We start from the raw sequence: 18,293 nt of genomic DNA, 5'->3' as shown, positions 1-18,293 counted from the left end.
TCTTCCCTCGTGGCAACGTATGTCCCCTTCCAACACATGGACTGCTACAGTCTGTCTGTGTGGAGTTTGCACATTCTCCCCGTGTCTGCGTGGGTTTCCTCCGGGTGCTCCGGTTTCCTCCCACAGACCAAAGATGTGCAGGTCAGGTGAATTGGCCGTGCTAAATTGCCCGTAGTGGTAGGTGCATTAGTCAGAGGGAAATGGGTCCGGGTGGGTTACTCTTCGGAGGGTCGATGTGGACTTGGTGGGCCGAAGGGCCTATTTCCACACTGTAGCGAATCTAATGTAATTTCAGTCAGCTCACAATCGCCTCCTGAAGGGAAACTAAGAACAGGCAATTAATAGTGGCTTAGCCAGTGACACTCCGAGGTTCATCAGTGAATTTTTTTTGTAAAAAGTGTCTGAAGTCAGAGTAGAGGACAGAGTCATTAAGTTTAAATTCGGATCATGAACTATATTTGGCTCAATACCGATGGTCCATCGTCTAATGGTCTTAGTTGCAGTGGTTTGAAACACCCCGTAGCTTGACAGGCGATTTCAGAGGACATATAAAATATCAAGCACAGTTCTGTATGGCTGAATTCACCATGATTCACGTCAGATAATGACGGCAAATTTCCTGTCCCAAACAAAATTAGTGAAATGTCGTGATGACAATTATGTTTTTTTTCAAAAAAGAACTTCGAATGAAGCCAAATGCAGCTTTCAAACACAGACGAACCGAAATAGATTTGTAGCAAGCAAAGACATGAAAAAAATGTAATATCCAGCGCATGGAAATAAAACAATTAAAACATGACAAATTCGATACATTGCGATACAATGACCTCACTGTAAATAGCATTGAGACAACGAAAGCATGCATCAGTCCCTGGTGGTCTAGTGGTTAGGATTCGGCGCTCTCACCGCCGCGGCCCGGGTTCGATTCCCGGTCAGGGAAGTAAATTTTTGAAGAGCTATTTACAATGTCAATAGTTTTCACATAACTATTCCAGCTTCTATATATTACTGCCTATGAAAATAAATGTTTACCAAAGATCTGGTTGGTGATCTCGTGCTACCTCAATTTTCATCACTTTTGTCCCCGGCTTCGGCTGACAGCCGGGATAAAAATTTGGAGACTGCGAAAACGTTGGATCAGTGGATGGAGATTTCAGGAGAGCTTGTGGCGAGATGGGTGGGAGACGGCGATAGTGCACTTAACAACTGCAGGTGTACACACCTAACCTTTTGCATTGTCGAGTTCTTTGCATATATTTACTTTCGTGCCCATTTCACAGTTCACAATTCACTTTATGTGAGGGGAAAAAACTTATATCAATTTCTAAAACTTTACACTCACGAATCTGTTCCTCTTCCGCAGAAGAATTACTTCTCTCCCCATAAAGGTCACTAGCGTTGCCCCATATTTCCGGTACTTGTCGTTTTCTTTCATATTTTCCTTCCGCGACTCATGGGAATCTTACCCTCCTTCGGATCCTTCGTCCCGCCTCCGGGAAACACCACACTGATTCTGTGAATTGGAGGTGCTGATGTTGGACTGGGGTGGACAAAGTTAAAAATCACGCAGCACCAGGTTATAGTCCAACAGGTTTATTTGTGCTTCTGTGATTTTGAACTTGATTCTGTGAATGCCGTGTGTTTTGTTGGGGTGGGGGCAAGGTGGAGAGGAGAATCACTTAACCACACGTTCCTGCAAACACTTTTTTTCCCCGGAATGTGACACTCATTCATTCACAAAATCTCCATTCTCTTGCACAGGCAGACGACGCTGGTAGGAGCGATACCTGGCAAATATGCACCTTCTGGCCGGTATACATATGGAAAGCACAGCTGGAGAGGGATATAGTGATTCTGTCAGTCGGAAATATGTCCAACATTGAGGAAAAAAAAATCAGAATAAATTTCTTTCAAATGGAACAGTATGTTTAGCATTGTTTTGCCTCTACTAATTCAACCTGCACAACAACTGAAGTAGCTTTACACTGTATTTGAAATCTGTAGAAACAACTTGCAGCAGTCTCTTTGAATCAGTAACTTAAGGCAAGAGGTCAGAAAGGAAATATTGCTCGTTAGGAGCAGAAAGAAATGAAAAATAAGTTAAAAAAAAACAGATGCCAATTCTGTAAGTCTTGATGGACGCTTAAGTGCACCCTTCTTTCTAATCAAAACAAAATTTGCTGGAGAAATTCAGCAGGTTTGGGAGTGCCTGTAGAGAGAAAGCAAAGTTAAAGTTTCGGAGTTCACTGTTCCTCATTCAGAACTGCTCGTATCACAGGTGCTCTCAGACCTGCTGAGTTTTTCCAGCAGTTTTTTATTTTTATTATTGTTCATTTTTCTTTCCCCTTTGAGATACTGGAACATTTACTCCGAACGTCTCCACAAAATTAATGAATCTGTATTACTGAAACAATTCCCAATATTGCACAGCAGGACATAAACTGCAATGTTGGTTTCAAAACCTTGTGGATATTTCGCTAACGATGCATTAAATGGCTATAACGAAGACGGCAGTTATAGTAAGCAAACCACATAAACCTATTTCCAAGATATCTATGAGTATCCCAGAGACCAGATTTGCTGACGCAGTCTTTGTGGTGCAATCAGTTAGTGCGTTGGGCTGTTGGTGGTTCGAGTGTACTCAGGGACGCATGTCCTGGTTAATTTTAGCATTCTTGCTAAATACATCACCATGAATTGTTGTGCATTCAATCCCAAGGAAATTATCCACAAACGTTATCATCGCAAGAAAACCGGAAGATGATCATTCATCAATTGAGAGATCAGTTCGTCCTTTCTTCTTTTGCGATACTGTTTTGCATCTGTACTGCAGCAATCCTGGAGCAATTTACGACAGATGCTGGAATCTCAATTGAAAAGACTGGAGACCACAAGCGAGTCAGACAGCTTCCATTGAGAGAAAGAAAGCTAAACTCTCGAGTCTGGATAACTCTTTATCACAGCCGGTGAAGTGTGGAATGGGCAGCTTTTATGCAGTAAGGGATTTTTTAGAATGCTGCAGGAGAGAGGATTTGGATCGTTCAGATTAAGTGATCAGAATGTGAGAATAACAGAACAATGGTGTGGCGAATTGCCAGACTGGAATTGTCATTCTAAGAGCACTGTATGTAATTTTTGCTTCTTGGCTGCAGAGAGTCAAGGAGCGGACGCACCACCCAGGATAAATTGCAATAGGCAGAAAGTGCTGATCTGTGCTTCCTTCCCATAATCGAATTCAAATCTCAGTGAAATTTACAAGATTACATGTAGACTCAGGAGGAATATCCCCACCGGCTGCGAATGTAAAACAACGGAACTTCAAATAGAAGTATACAATAAACATAAAACGTTTTCAATCATTAAATTTGTTTTGGTTATTTTCCACACTTGGGAAGGATGCGCGGGAGTGCGTTGAGAATGAGGCGTTTAGAGTAAATTATACAGCGGAATAAAAACAACTGTGTAACAGGTGAATATAAATTCACGCCAAATTAATGTAAATCATATTATCTGCCAACGATTGTTGTTGATTCGTTTATTTGTTCGTAACAAGAAAACTGCTGGTGGTCCCAAGATGTTCATATGCTCCATCGCAGGAACAATTTTGCGTTCGCCTCCGTAAGAACTGGGCTATGAGAGACCAAACAAGAAATTCAGAACCGGGTTCATTCATTCGGAAACACGGGGGATTACTGCGCAGATTCTCTGAACGGAATTCGAACTTTTGGGAGAAAAAAGAATCATTGGTTTTGCCAATCCATTCAATTTAACACTAAGTAGTTTCACCCGTGCAAGAATAATGTATAACATTTAAAGTGTGAAAAATAGGGAATAAATGCTGATCAGCTGTGTGAGGCAACACTTTTCTGGTTGTCACTCCTGTACATCACTCCTTGTTTGCCAACTGGTACAATGTGATCTAACATCTAATGTCTCCACTTATTAAGCAACTACTTAAACTCATTACAAACAGGATTGTAACAGGATACTCAGATCTGGAGGAAGAAGCAAAATGTAAACATGTAATGACTTAATCTTGACCTTCAGCAGACTCTATCATGACAGACTGAAAATAACAAATGCTGGAGATCACAGCGCTTCAGACAGCATCCATGGAGAGACAGCAAGCTAACGTTTCATGTCGAGAGGACGCTGATGAAACGTTGTTCTCGCTCCATGGATGCTGCCTAACCGGCTGTGATTCCCAGGATTTGTCGTTTTCATTGCAGATTGCAGCTTCTGCAGTAATTTGTTTCCGCCATGAGAGACTTTCGTGTGAGTGTGAAAGCAATGAAATGTTTTCTTGAGTGGCGTAGTGTTTATGTCAGCCAAGAGTGCAGTGCTGGAAAAGCACGGCAGGTCAGGCACCTTTCGAGGAACAGGAGAATCTTGTTTTATTTCAAAAATATACTTTATTCATAAAATATTTTGATGATCTGTACAATTGGTCATGCCATACATACGTAAACATTCAATTTCTTTGCATACAGAGATCGAGAAATCAACCATATGTAGAGGTCTGTACGTTTACTGTCCATAAGCTGTGGCGTCAGCAGAGCCCACTCACTGCGTGGGCCCCCTGTTCTTAGGCAGGCAGACCTTACACGGTGGTCTTTCCCCACCACGCCTTGGCGGCTGCTGCCCCAAGCTTCACCGCGTCCCTCAACACGTAGTCCTGGACCTTGGAATGTGCCAGTCCGCAACACTCAGTCAGGGTCAACACCTTCAGCTGGAAGATCAACAGATTTTTGACTGTCCAGAGTGCATCCTTCACAGAGTTGATGATCCTCCAGGCACAGTTGATGTTAGTCTCGGTGTGCGTCCTGGGGAACAGGCCGTCGAGCACGGAGTCCCGCGTCACGGCGCTGCTCTGGATGAACCTCGAAAAACACCACTGCATTCCTCTCCAGACTTCCTTTGCGGAGGCACATTCCAGAAGAAGGTGTGTGACAGTCTCGTCGAAGGGCAGCGTGCTGTGCGGCAGAGAGTCCGGACGTGCATAAAGGATCTCACAGCCAGAGCCCTTCTCACCACCAGGCAAGCCATGTCTTAGTGCTTGTTGGAAAGTTCTGATGATGAGGCATTCTGCCAATTGACTTTGACAGTCTGCCCATGGAACCATTTGACAGGATCTGCCCTCTCCTTTTCCCAAAGGGTCTCAAGGACACTATGTGCTGACCACTTCCTGATGGACTTGCAGTCAAAGGTGTTTTCCTTCATAAAGTTCTCCAGGAAGGACAGGTGATACAGAATGGTCCAACTACTTGGAGCATTCCGGAGCGAGGCCAGGCCCATCCTTCGCAACACTGGGGACAGGTAGAACTTCAGAATGTACTGACACTTGGTGTTAGTGTACCGGGGATCCAAGCACAGCTTGATGCAGCCACACACAAAGGTGGCCATCAGGGTTAGAGTGGCACTGGGATTCGACATTTTGGGCAAACGCACTTCATCAGGAATGTGGCATGGAACCTTGACAGTGAAGTGATAAATGGGAGCGGGATGGGGCAGGGGGGAAGGTAACTGAGACTCGGATAGGTAGATGGAGAAAATGCTGGAGCGGGTAAGTAGCAGGGAAGATGGGCAGGTCATGAGGGCGGTGTTGCATTGGAAGTTTGGAATGGGATAAGATTTGGGGAGGGGAAATGAGCAAACTGGTGAAATCCACATTGGTGCAGTAGGGCTTTTTTAGTGTAGATCCCCTATAGTATGGAAACAGGCCCTTCAGCCCAACAAGTCCATACCAACCCTTCCAAGAAGAATCCACCCATTCCCCCACCCTCTAATTACCCCTAAATAATTGGGTAAAACAAGCAGATTAAACATTTTGGGTCTATAACATTCTCTTAGAATTTTGTTTGCTATGTCCACTATACAGGACAGAAACCATTGCATTACCCTGAGACACACAGCAGTAGCTGTTCTAACATCAGGAACGTCATGTAGATCACAATCATAGAAAGTTTATGACACAAGAGAGTGGCCAGTTGAGTGAATCAGCTGAAAACAAAAAGACAACCACCAAATCAATTTCGGAGCAGCTTTTCCATGGTCGATGAGTTCCCCAGCTCAGACTATAGATGGTACAGTATTGAAAATAATAAATGCTGGAGATCACATCGGGTCAGACTGCTTCCATGGAGAGAGAGCAAGCTGACGTTTCGAGTGGTGATGACTTGTCAGTAGAATCTGGGGAAAATTGACTAACGAAAGCAGAGACGAATGCGACATAAAATAGTCAGGGGGATGACCACGCTCTCTCCCCTTTTCACACATTCCTTGTTAAAATATAGGTGAAAGTGTTGTGGAGAAAATATAGAGAATCACCAGGAGACGAAAGGAGTTCTTAAAGAATTAAGTCTTTTATTTGCAAACAAAAAAGCCATGACACTGAGAAATCAGATTCTCGAATGCCCCAAACCTCAGGGTCCATGGATTTTTATATCTTTTTTTAATCATGTTTTTCTTTGGTTATCAGCATGTCCAACTATATTAATCAAAGTACCTCACTCTAGCTACAACAAACCAGTGATGTTAGTTCCCATTATCTCTTTAGTTGTACATTCTACTTAATGTTATTCTAATGTCTCGGTTAGATATTTAGTGCTAAGTCTTGCAACGATGGTCTTTCATTCCAGACACTACTTAATGTTTTCCTAATGTCATGGTTAGATATTTATTATCAGCTCTGCTACAGTGATCGTCTATTCCAGACTAACCTGTCATGATAGATATTTAGCTAGTCCATCTATTACAATAGTTTCCTGTCTCAAGCTGACTCTACTAACTACTAATTAGAAATTTTAATGCCATGTCCCAAATATTCTTGATCCCAATCCTGTCATACTAGCACTTAATAGAGAAACTTGCTTCATTACTTGTGTTATCCTTAACCTTACTCTGCTAATTGGTGTAAGAGCGTTCCACAATGCTTATCCCATCTTACATTCCACAGACCACAGATTGCCAGTGGTCTTCATACTTTAACCCTTCCCTTGTTTTCATGTTCTTTATTTTCCATAAAAGGAATTGATCTGCCTCATCAAAAGAATGTTCATTTCTGTCGGCCAGGAAGTAATACAAAAGTACATACAACATTGACTGAATGAGAATTAGAGTGTAGTCATGACTTGGAGATGCCGGTGTTGGACGAGAGTGGATAAGGTTAAAACTCACAAACGAGGTTCTCGTCCAATCGGTTTAATTGGAAGCACGAACTTCCGGCGCACCGTTCCTGGATGTCTACAGTTTTATTCAGACTAGAGGAAGCCATTTCGCCAGCAATTAGTCTCTGTGGCGCAATCGGTTAGCGCGTTCGGCTGTTAACCGAAAGGTTGGTGGTTCGAGCCCACCCAGGGACGTGTTTTCCTACCGTTGAACACCACATTGCGTCAGTTTGTCGTGTGCCCTCTGATCATACCCGCTTTTCAGACTGGAGTTGTGACCAGTGGTGCGCCACTGCTTCTCGTCATTTATTTCAAAGATCAGTGCTGGTCCCACTGCTTTTCGTCATTTGTATAACTTATTTGGATGTCAACATAGGAGGTAGAGTTAGTAAGCTTGCAGATGACACCAAAATTGGAGGTGTAGTGGACAATGAAGAAACTTTCTGCAAAACGGGATCTTGATCAGATGACTCAATGGACTTCGAAGTGGCAGATTGAATTTATTTTAGATAAATGTGAGGTGCTGCATTTTGGAAAATAAAATCAGAGCAAGACTTATACACTTAATGGTAAGGTTTTTGGTAGTGTGGCTGAACAAAGAGAACTTGGAGTGGTGGTTGCTCGTTCCCTGAAAGTAGAGTCGCATGTAGATAGGATAGTGAAGAAGGCGTTTGGTATGGTCAGAGCAGTGAATATAGGAGTTGGGAGGTCATGTTGCGGCTGCGCAGGACATTGGTGAGGCCACTTTTGGAATATTGCGTAAACTCTGGTCTGCTTCCTATCGGAAACTGTGAAACTTGGTGTTGTAAAACTTGAAAAGTTTGCAAGGATGTAACCAGGATTGGAGGATTTGTGCTAGAGGGAGAGACTGAACAGGCTGGAACTTTTTTCCCTGGAGTGTCGGAGGCTGAGAGGTGACCTTACAGATGTTTATAAAATCAAAAGGGGCATGGATAGGATAAATAAACAAGGTCTTTTCCCTGGGGTAGAGGAGTCTAGAACTAGAGGGCATAGGTTTAGGGTGAGAGGGGAAAGATATAAAAGGGATCTAAGGGGCAACTTTTTCACGCAGAGAGTGGTGTGTGTACGGAATGAGCTGCCAGAGGAAGTGGTTGAGGGTGGTATAAGTACAGCATTTAAAAGGTATCTGGTTGGGTAGATACTAATCGCACTAGATTAGTTTTGGGTATCTGGTCAGCATGGACGATTTGGACCGAAGGGCCTGTTTCTGTGCTGTACATCTCTGTGTCTCTGTGACTCTATGACTGTGGTGTTCTTTTCCTGGACGGTACAGAACAGTTCCGCACACTGGCCCTGACCTCAGGTTGCAGAAACCGCATTGACAGATCCGCGATTTGAGCAAAATATTGAAATCAGCTTCAAATTCGGTTAGATTTCAGACTAAGGGAAGATGGGACAATTTAACGATAGAGGTGTTTAAAATATTCTATCGGCCCAATACAAATAATTTCAGCTAGTGAGTAAGAAACGGTTATCTGATCTCCACATCATTTTGATCCCCGGCAGTTTCTGTTTTTCTTTAATGTTATGTGTTCACTTTGAACCATAAAGAGTCGCGGATGCTGGAAAACGGAAATTGCTGTCAAAACTCAACATATTTGGTGTCGTCTGTGGAAGAGAGTAGAGATAGTGTTCAAGTCCAGTGACTCTTTATCAGTGCTGACAGCAATTTCTGGTCAGGTTGTTACAGAATCATCCTGAACTCCAGACATCTTCATCAAGGGGAGAACTCCTTGAGCGTTTCTCCGACATGAGTGCTCATATTCACTCACATCTGCTTTGAAGTCGACATTTCCGAAAACTGCTTATGCCAATAACATTTTTCTCTGGGCTAACTTGCTACAACAGTTTTTCTATTTCGGATTATCGTCTATCTATTGCGACTGCACATTTCAACAGAGGAGATGCCTGGCAGTCCGATCTTGAACTCTCCACCGGTTTGTCGGTGCACTGCTCATCTGTCTGGATATCACGCACATCTAAAGGGATCGATTGGTTTCACTGCACAGCCGGTGGGATTGAGCCACATCATCAAAGAACAGCGATCATTGCAGAACACACATGGAAGCATAAATATGGAAATAAATGGAAATAAAAGGTGATGTAGCACGAAAGTAAAGATGTAATGGAAGAATGAAAATAAATGAGTGCTAGTGATTTAGAACGAGGAAAAGAAAATATGAGAAAAGGGGTAGGTGTGAGAGGGAGCACAGACGCGCGAGGGCGCTAGGTTTAGAAACTTCAAACAGGTTTTGCCATCACATATCTTTATTCTTCCCATGGCGTGTTCTTTTGCCAGGTGTGGCAGTGTTTAAACTACGTCAAAATGAAAATGCACCATGACTCGGATTCGAACCGAGATTATTATGGTCACAATACAGAAACTACTACACAATCACTACGCCACACAACAAACATAACACTTCTGCTTGCCTAGGGTTCACTTATAAAACACACCGGCTGTTATGGAAAGACTGAGAAAACCCTTTGCTGCATCGAAAACAGGCGGACGAAGTTTAAAATCACACAACACCAAGTTATAGGCCAACAGATTTAATTGGAAGCATACTCGCTTTCGGAGCGTCGCTCCTTCAGGTGGACCAATGTGAACTGGGTGGTGTGTCAACAGATAAGAGGAATCATCGAGTCACAGAGATCTGGGTAGTGAAGAAGGCTTTTGGCACACTGTCCATCAGCCAGGCCATTGAGTGTAGACATTGGGAAGGTGTATTGCAGTTGTCCAGGACGTTGGAGAGGCCGTACTTGGAGTATTGTGATAAGTTTTCGTCACTGTAACTGGAAGGATGTTAGAAGATTAAAGACATAGGATTGGAAGCAAGGCCATTCGGCCCATCGACAACACTCAGCCATTTAATCATGGCTGATGGGCGTTTCAACTCCACAGATCCGCACTCTGCCTTGACGACACCCAAAGTCCCAGCCTCCACCATACTCCATGACAAAGAATTCCACAGGCCCACCACTTTCTGGCTGAAATGTCTCCTCATTTCCATTACAAATTGACCCCCTCTAATTTTAAGGCTGTGCCCATGGGTCCCAATCTCCCTGTCTCAGGGAAACAACTTCCCAGCATCCACCCTTTCTAAGCCAAGTATTATCTTCTAAGCTTCTTTGATTTCCCCTCAACCTTCTAAACTCTAATGAATACAATCCTAGGATCCTCAGCCGATCATCATATGTTAGGCTGACCATTCCAGGGATCATCCATGTGAATCTCCACTGGACATGCTCCAGTGCCAGTAAGTCCTTCCTGAGGTGTGTGGCCAAAGATTGGACACAGTATTATAAATAGGACCTGACTACAGCTTTATAAAGTCTCAGAAGCACATCACTGGTTTTATATTATTAAACTGGAAAGACTGCAGAAGAAATTTACCAGGTTGTTGCCTGGACTAAATGGGCAGAGTTATAGGGAGAGGTTGGACAAACTAGGATTTATTTTTTCTTCAGAGCATAGGAGACTGATGGAGCACCTTGTAGAGGTGTATAAGACCATGTGAGGCATGTCGAGGGTGAATGCATTCAGGGTTTGGGAATTGAAGACTAGAGGGGATTAGTTTATAGTTCAAGAGGGTGGTAGGTACATGGAATAAGCTGACAGCGGAAGTGGTTGAGGTGGGTGCATTAACATTTGGACAACTACATGGATAGGAAAGGTTTAGAAGGTATGGGCTAAGTGCAGGGAAATGGGGTTAGAGTGGATGTATATTTTGGTCGGCATGGACCAGTTTTGGCCAAAGGAGCTGCCTCCATGCTGTTGGACACTCTGACTCTATCTACAGCAAATACAGAAAAAAACAACCTTTAGCCCATTCACTCAGCTGCAGGTCAACATCCACCCAACTATTCCTGTCCTTTTTACAGTATTTCAGCAATAGCCCGGTATAGCTTATCATTCCAATTGTATATCCAAATGTGTCATAGATGTCATGAGCATTTGTGCAGAGGGTAATAGTGGTAGAATGCTTCATGGACTGGAGATCTGTGACTGGTGGAGTGCCTCAGGGGTCGGTGCTGAGCTAATTGATGTTTGTCATTTATATCAAGATTTGGATGAGAATGTACAAGGCACAATTAATAAGTTTGCAGATGACATTAAAATAGAAGGTATTGTGGACAGCAAGGAAGGTTCCCAGAAATTGCCGCAGGACCTTGATAAGCTGGGAAAGTGAGCTGAGAAATGGCAAATGGAGTTTAATAGAGACAAGTGTAAGGGATTTAATATTGAATATTGGAAAGTCAAATCAAGGCAGGAGTTTCATGGTAGGGCTTTAAGGTGTGTGATGGAACAGACAGAGTTTGGAGTTCAGGTGCATGGTTCTCTGAAGATGAAGTCACAGGTCGGCAGGGCAGTGAAGAAGGCTTTTGGCACACTGACCTTCATCAGTCAGTGCATTGACGATAGGTGTTGGGAAGTTATGTTCTGGTTCTACTGGATGTTGGTGAGGCTGCACTTGAAGTATTATGTTAGTTTTTGTCACCTTGATATTGAAAGCATGTTATTAAACTGGAAAGTGTGCTGAATAAATTTATAAGGCTGGTGGCTGGACTCAAAGGTCTGAATTATAAGGAGAGGTTGGACCAACTAGGAGTTTTTTCTTTAGAGTGTAGGAGATTGAGGGGGGAACCTTGTCAAGGTAGAGAAGATCATGAGAGGCATGGATAGTGTGAATGCACTCAGTGTTTTTTCCTCAGGATTGGGGAATCAAGGATGAAAGTGCAAAAGTGCATCACTTTAAGGTTAGAGGGGAAGAATAAAAGGAAACCTGCGGGTCAACGTTTCTCCACAGAGGATGGTCAGTATGTTGAATGAGCTGCCAGCAGAAGTGGTTGAGGTGGGTATATTAACAACATTTGAAAGGCAGTTGGACAAAAACATTGACAGGAAAGGTTTAGAAGGTATGGGCCAAGTGTAGGGAAATGCGGTTTGTGTTCCTGAATGAGTTTCAGCCAGAGGGCCTGTCTCTGCCCTGTTGGACTGTATGACACTGAAAGCAGACAGAAGCCGATGGTCCTGGGTCAGAAGCTCGGGAACAGTGTTATTATTCTGCCATCATCTTGGAAAATTCTGTGCACCCTCTCCAGTACAATCACAGCTCTCCTATAATGTGGATCCAATACTGTATAAAATGCTCCCGCTGTGTCTTAATGAACACTTTTTTTTTACCATTCCAGCACTTACATTTTCCTGCTCTTAAATTCTGTACCTCAGCTAATAAAGGCAAGTATCCCATTTAGAGTCAGAGAGTCACAGAGATACACAGCATGGAAACAGACCCTATGGTCCAACCCATCCATGCCGACCAGATATCCCAACGCAATCTAGTCCAACCAGCCAGCACCCGACCCATATCCCTCCAAACCCTTCCTATTCATATACCCATCCAAATGCCTTTTAAATGTTGCAGTTGTGCCAGTCTCTGCCAATTCCTCCGGCAGCTCATTCCATACACGAACCAACCTCTGTGTGAAAATGTTGCCCCTTAGGTCTGTTTTATATCTTTCCCCTCTCACCCTAAACCTATGCCCTCTTGTTCTGGACTCCCCGACCTCAGGGTAAAGACTTTGCCTATTTATCCTATCCATGCCTGTCATAATTTTGTAAACCTCTATAAAGGTCACCCTTCAGCCTCCGACACTCCAGGGAAACCAGCCCCAGCCTGCTCAGCCTCTTCCTATAGCTCAAATCTTACAACCCTGGCAACATCCTTGTAAATCTTTTCTGAACCCTTTCAAGTTTTAAAACATCTTTCCAATAGGAAGGAGACCACAACTGCATGCAATATTCCAACCGTGGCCTAACCAATGTCCTGTACAGTCATAACATTTCCTCCCAACACCTGTACTCAATACTCTGACCAATAAAGGAAAGCATACCAAACGCCTTCCTCACTATCCTATTTACCTTTGACTGCACTTTCAAGGAGCTATGAACCTGCACTCCAAGGTCTCTTTCTTCAGCAACACTCCCTAGAAACTTGCCATTAAGTGTAGAAGTCCTGCTAAGATTTGCTTTCCCAAAATGTAGCACCTCGCATTTATCTGAATTAAACTCCATCTGCCACTTCTCAGCCCATTGGCCCATCTAGTCCAGGTCCTGATGTAATCTGAGGTAACCCTCTTCGCTGTCCACTACACCTCCAATTTTGGTGTCATCTGCAAACTTACTAACTGTACCTCTTATGCTCACATCTAAATCATTTATGTACATGACAAGAAGTAGAAGACCCAGCACCAATCCTTGTGGCACTCCACTGGTCACAGGCCTCAAGTCTGAAAAACAACCCTCCACCACCACCTTTGAGCCTTCTACCTTTGAGCCAGTTTGGTTTCCAAATGGCTAGTTCTTCCTGTATTCCATGAGATCGAACCTTGCTAACCAGTCTCCCATGTGGATTTGTTGTGGTGTGGACTTGTTGGGCCGAAGGGCCTGTTTCCACACTGTAAGTAATCTAATCTAATCCATGGGGAACCTTGTTGAACGCCTTACTGAAGTCCATATAGATCACATCTACTGCTCTGCCCTCATCAATCTCCTTTGTTACTTCTTCAAAAAACTCAATCAAGTTTGTGAGACATGATTTCCCACGCACAAAGCCATGTTGACTATCCTGAATCAGTCCTTGCCTTTCCAAATATATGCACATCCTGTCCCTCAGGGATCCCTCCAACAACTTGCCCACCACTGAGGTCAGGCTCACCGGTCTATAGTTCCCTGGCTTGTCTTTATCGCCCTTCTTAAACAGTACCAACGTTAACCAACCTCCAGTCTTCGGGCACCTCACCTGTGACAATCGATAATACAAATATCACTTCTCTAGCTTCCCACAGAGTTCTCGGGTACACCTGATCAGGTCCTGGGGATTTATCCACCTTTAACTGTTTCAAGGCATCCAGTACTTCCTCCTATGTAATCTGGACGTTTTGCAAGATGTCACCATCTATTTCCCTACAGTCTAATGTCTTCCATATCCTTTTCCACAGTAAATACTGATGGAAAATATCAGATTAGATTAATTCCAGTGTGGAAACAGGCCCTTCGGCCCAACAAGTCCACACCAACCCGCTGAAGCGCAACTCACCCAGACCCATTCCCTTACATTCACCCCTTCACCTAACACTATGGGCAATTTAGCATGGCCAATTCACCTAACCTGACCATTTTTGGACTGTGGGAGGAAACCAGAGCACTCGGAGGAAACCCATGCAGATACAGGGAGAACATGTAAACTCCACACAGTCAGTTGCCTGAGGCGGGAATTGAACCCAGGTCTGGTGCTGTGAGGCAGCAGAGCTAACCATTGTGTCACCATGCCACCCAAATGGAAATATTCCTTTAGTATCTCCCCCATTTTCTGTGGCTACACACAAAGGCTGCCTTGCTGATCTTTGAAGAGTCCTATTCTCTGCCTGGTTCCCCTTTTGTCCTTAATATATTAGTAAAAACCCTTTGGATTCTCCTTAATTCTATCCTGTCTACACCTGACATATGCTTCCTTCTTTTCCTTAACCAAACCATCAATTTCTTTCATCATCCAGCCTTCCCTTTCATCCTGACAGGAATATACTTTCTCTGGATTCTTGTTATCTCCTTTCTGAAGGCTTCCCATTTTCAAGCTTCCCTTTACCTGCGAACATCTGCCTCCAATGAGCTTGCGAAAGTTGTTGCTTAATACCATCAAAATTGGCCTTTCTCCAATTTAGAACAACTTTTCAATTTGGTCTATCCTTTTCCATCACTATTTTAAAATGAATAGAATATGATCGCTGGCCCCAAAATACTCCCCCATTGACACCTCAGTCACCTGCTCTGCCTTATTTCCCAAAAGGAGGTCAAGTTTTGCACCTTCTCTCGTAGATATATCCACATACTGAATCAGAAATTTATCTTGTACGCACTTAAGAAATTCCTCTCCATCTATACCTTTAACACTATGGCAGCCCCTGTCTATGTTTGGAAAGTTAAAATCCCTACCATAACTATCCTATTATTCTTACAGATAGCGGAGATCTCCTTACAAGTTTGTTTCTCAATTTCCCTCTGACTGTTGGGGGGTCTATAATACAATCCCAATAAGGTAATTATCCCTTTCTTATTTCTCAGTACCACCCAAATAACTTCTCTGGATGTATTTCTGGGAATATCCTCCTTCTGCACAGTGGTAATGCTATCCCTTATCAAAAACACCACTCCCCCTGCTCTCTTGCCTCCCTTTCTATCCTTCCTGTAGCATTTGTATCCTGGAATATTAAGCTGCCAGTCCTGCCCATCCGTGAGCCAGGTTTCTGGAATTGCTATGATATCCCAGTCCCATGTTCCTAACCATGACCTTAGTTCATCTGCCTTCCCTGTTAGGCCCCTTGCATTGAAATAAATGCAGTTTAATTCATTAGTCCTACCTTGTCCCTACCTGCCCTGACTGTTTGACTCACTTCTGATCTCAACTGTACCAGTCTCAGATTGATCTCTTGTCTCACTACCTCCCCACCAACGAGTTCAAATCCTCCCAAGCAGTTGTAGCAAATTCCCCTGCAAGTATATTAGTCCCCTTCCAATTTAGGTGCAATCCATCCTTCTTGTACAGGTCACTTCTACCCGAAAAGAGATTCCAATGATCAAAAATGTGAATCCTTCTCCCATACACCAGCTCATAAGCCATGCATTCTTCTGCTTTTTCCCCTCATCCTGCCGTCACTAGCTCAAAGCACTGGGAGTAATCTAGATATTACTAGCCTTGAGGAATTCCTTTGTAACTTTCTGCCTAACTCGCTGTAATCTCCCTTCAGAATCTCAAACTTTTCCCTTCCTATATCGTTGGTTCCAATGTGGACAATGACCTCTTGCTGGTCCCTCTCCCCCGTGAGAACATTCTGCAGCCTCTCTGAGACATCCTTAATCCTGGCACCAGGAAAACAACACACCATTCTGTTTTTTCTCTGCTGTTCCACAGAAACGTCTATCTGTACCTCCGACTACAGAATCCCCTGACACAATTGATCTCTTGGAAGCTGACGTGGCCCTCGTTGCATTCGAGACAGTCTCAATACCAGAAACTTGGCTGCTCGTTCTACATTCCCCTGATAATCCATCACCCACTTCATTTTCCAAAACAGCATATCTGTTTGAAATGGGTATATCCACAAAAGACTCCTGCCCTAGGTGCCTACCTGTCTTACCTTGCTGGAGTTAACCCATCTATGTGACTGTCACTGAGACTTTCTCCCCTTCCTATAACTGCCATCCATCACATACAGTTGCTGTCGCAAACTCCTCATCTCTTCTGTCTCTCCCTCCAACTGATGCACTCGAACTGATAAATGATGTGCGATGCAAATCTTATGGCATACATAATCTGCAGTAACCCTTAAACTCTCTTCAAACTCTCACATCTGACAAGAAGTACATATCACTGCAAAGGCCATTTTTGCTCCTTCCCAATCTACAGACCCAGAAAATAACACCATCTTATTCCTCTACAAAACACTGCACCAGTTTAAAATATAAGCTATAGCTATTAATTTAAGTTTAATCAAGAGACTGATCTCCAAAAACATATAATCAAGAAAGAACTCACTGTACTCACTAATGCAGCCTTTCTCTTGGGCAGATTTAAAACAACAATTAACTTCTGATTGTGTTATGAACTTTGTGCAAATAGGCTCCTCCAAGATTAGATGTGAAATTCTCCGTTTGTTAATTTTCCCAGATGCACTCCGATATCCAGCGGCACATGAATTCAAAAACAGCAAAGGCAGTAACTGTGCAGGTTCTCTCTCTCTCTCCCCTGCACTGTCCTCACTATGTGCTTCCTTTGTCTGTTTTCTCCCTTTTAAAACTGCTGCTGTTTTGATTTTTTTTTCCAAAGTTCCAAAACAATGCTGCCTCTTAACTATTTTAACTAATGATCGTGGGTGAAAATTTTCCCACCAATGCAACAAATTCAGGACCTCGCTCCAGTACACAGCTGCTAGTGCTTCTGCAGATTACAAACTCTTCTGGAGCTCTCATGAGCAATTGAATGTAAGTGTGAAAGTAACTGATTATCAGTGACAGTTAAAGACAATAAACCATGCGATGGAAGAGGTGGATCTGATTTCTGGAGTAAGATTTATAAGGGCATGAGATTTGGAAAGTGCAAATATGTCTTGTTGACAAATTTATTTCTTTTTGCAACTGATTCCTCATTGTGTTCATTGATCAGTTGCGGCAGACAGCAAAATATCTCAAAAACAAAATGGCGGTGGCCACAATGAAGAGTCATAACCATATGATCATGGTGGTACAGATCAAATGGTGTTCTGTAGTTTGCTTACTGTTAACTCAATGCACATAGCTCAATCAGAGCAATTGTATCTTATTGCTGTGCCAAACAAAGTGCAAACTGACAAAGAACATTAATTGATATTTCAATGGGTGGAAGAAATGATAGAATCCCTTCCCATGTACAGAGCAGGTAAATGGTTTTTCAGCAGTGTGAACCCGGTACGATGCCAGACGTTTGGAGAGAGAGACACACATACCCCGACAAAGTGAAGATAAAGCTGTTCTACCTGGAGTTTTCATGAACTGAATTTGATGTTGAGATGCCCAAGTCAGCAATTTTGAACTTGGCAGCATCTCACGAGTTCATCCGGAGACTTACCTGGACTAGCCTTGGAATTTCTGTAGCTACAAAAGGAATTCAGGAGCTGAGATTCTGTGAAGAGTTACTCAATGCCTGACTCAAAAAGTCACGAAACTTAACTCTCAAGTGCAATAGAATGCTCTCCACAAACCTGGATGAATACAACTCCACAAACATCCTTCAGAATAAAACAACCCATTTGATCAAAACGCCGTTCAGTACCTAAAATTAAAATTAATACATCTCCGGTGCGCAGTGGCACACGAGCATCTACAAGGTAGTGTCACAACATGACAATGTGTGGGAATCTCAAGAGCAGTGCGGACAGGCCAGAAAAAAGCTCCTAAGCAGCGAAACTCCAGTGGTCCCCAAGTCCATGACCTTCAGAAAAGTAGAGAAAGGAAAAAAACCAAGACGATACTCATCTAGGATTGGTGATACTTCAGTTTCCTGAAATGCT

General features: G+C 43.3%; 2 non-coding genes across 2 annotated transcripts; both read left to right on the top strand.

The window, feature by feature from the left end:
- Positions 1–868: 868 nt before the first annotated feature.
- On the top strand, positions 869–940 carry trnae-cuc (transfer RNA glutamic acid (anticodon CUC)). Its single transcript has one exon. It is a non-coding gene; the product is annotated as a tRNA-Glu (tRNA).
- Positions 941–7,287: 6,347 nt separating this feature from the next.
- trnan-guu (transfer RNA asparagine (anticodon GUU)) lies at positions 7,288–7,361 on the top strand. The gene has a single exon. It is a non-coding gene; the product is annotated as a tRNA-Asn (tRNA).
- Positions 7,362–18,293: the final 10,932 nt, after the last annotated feature.

Source organism: Chiloscyllium punctatum, chromosome 30 (assembly GCF_047496795.1).
Source record: "Chiloscyllium punctatum isolate Juve2018m chromosome 30, sChiPun1.3, whole genome shotgun sequence".
Classification (NCBI taxonomy): Eukaryota; Metazoa; Chordata; class Chondrichthyes; order Orectolobiformes; family Hemiscylliidae; genus Chiloscyllium; species Chiloscyllium punctatum.
Note: the sequence above shows the minus strand (reverse complement) of the source record. Positions and strands in the feature narration are given on the sequence as shown.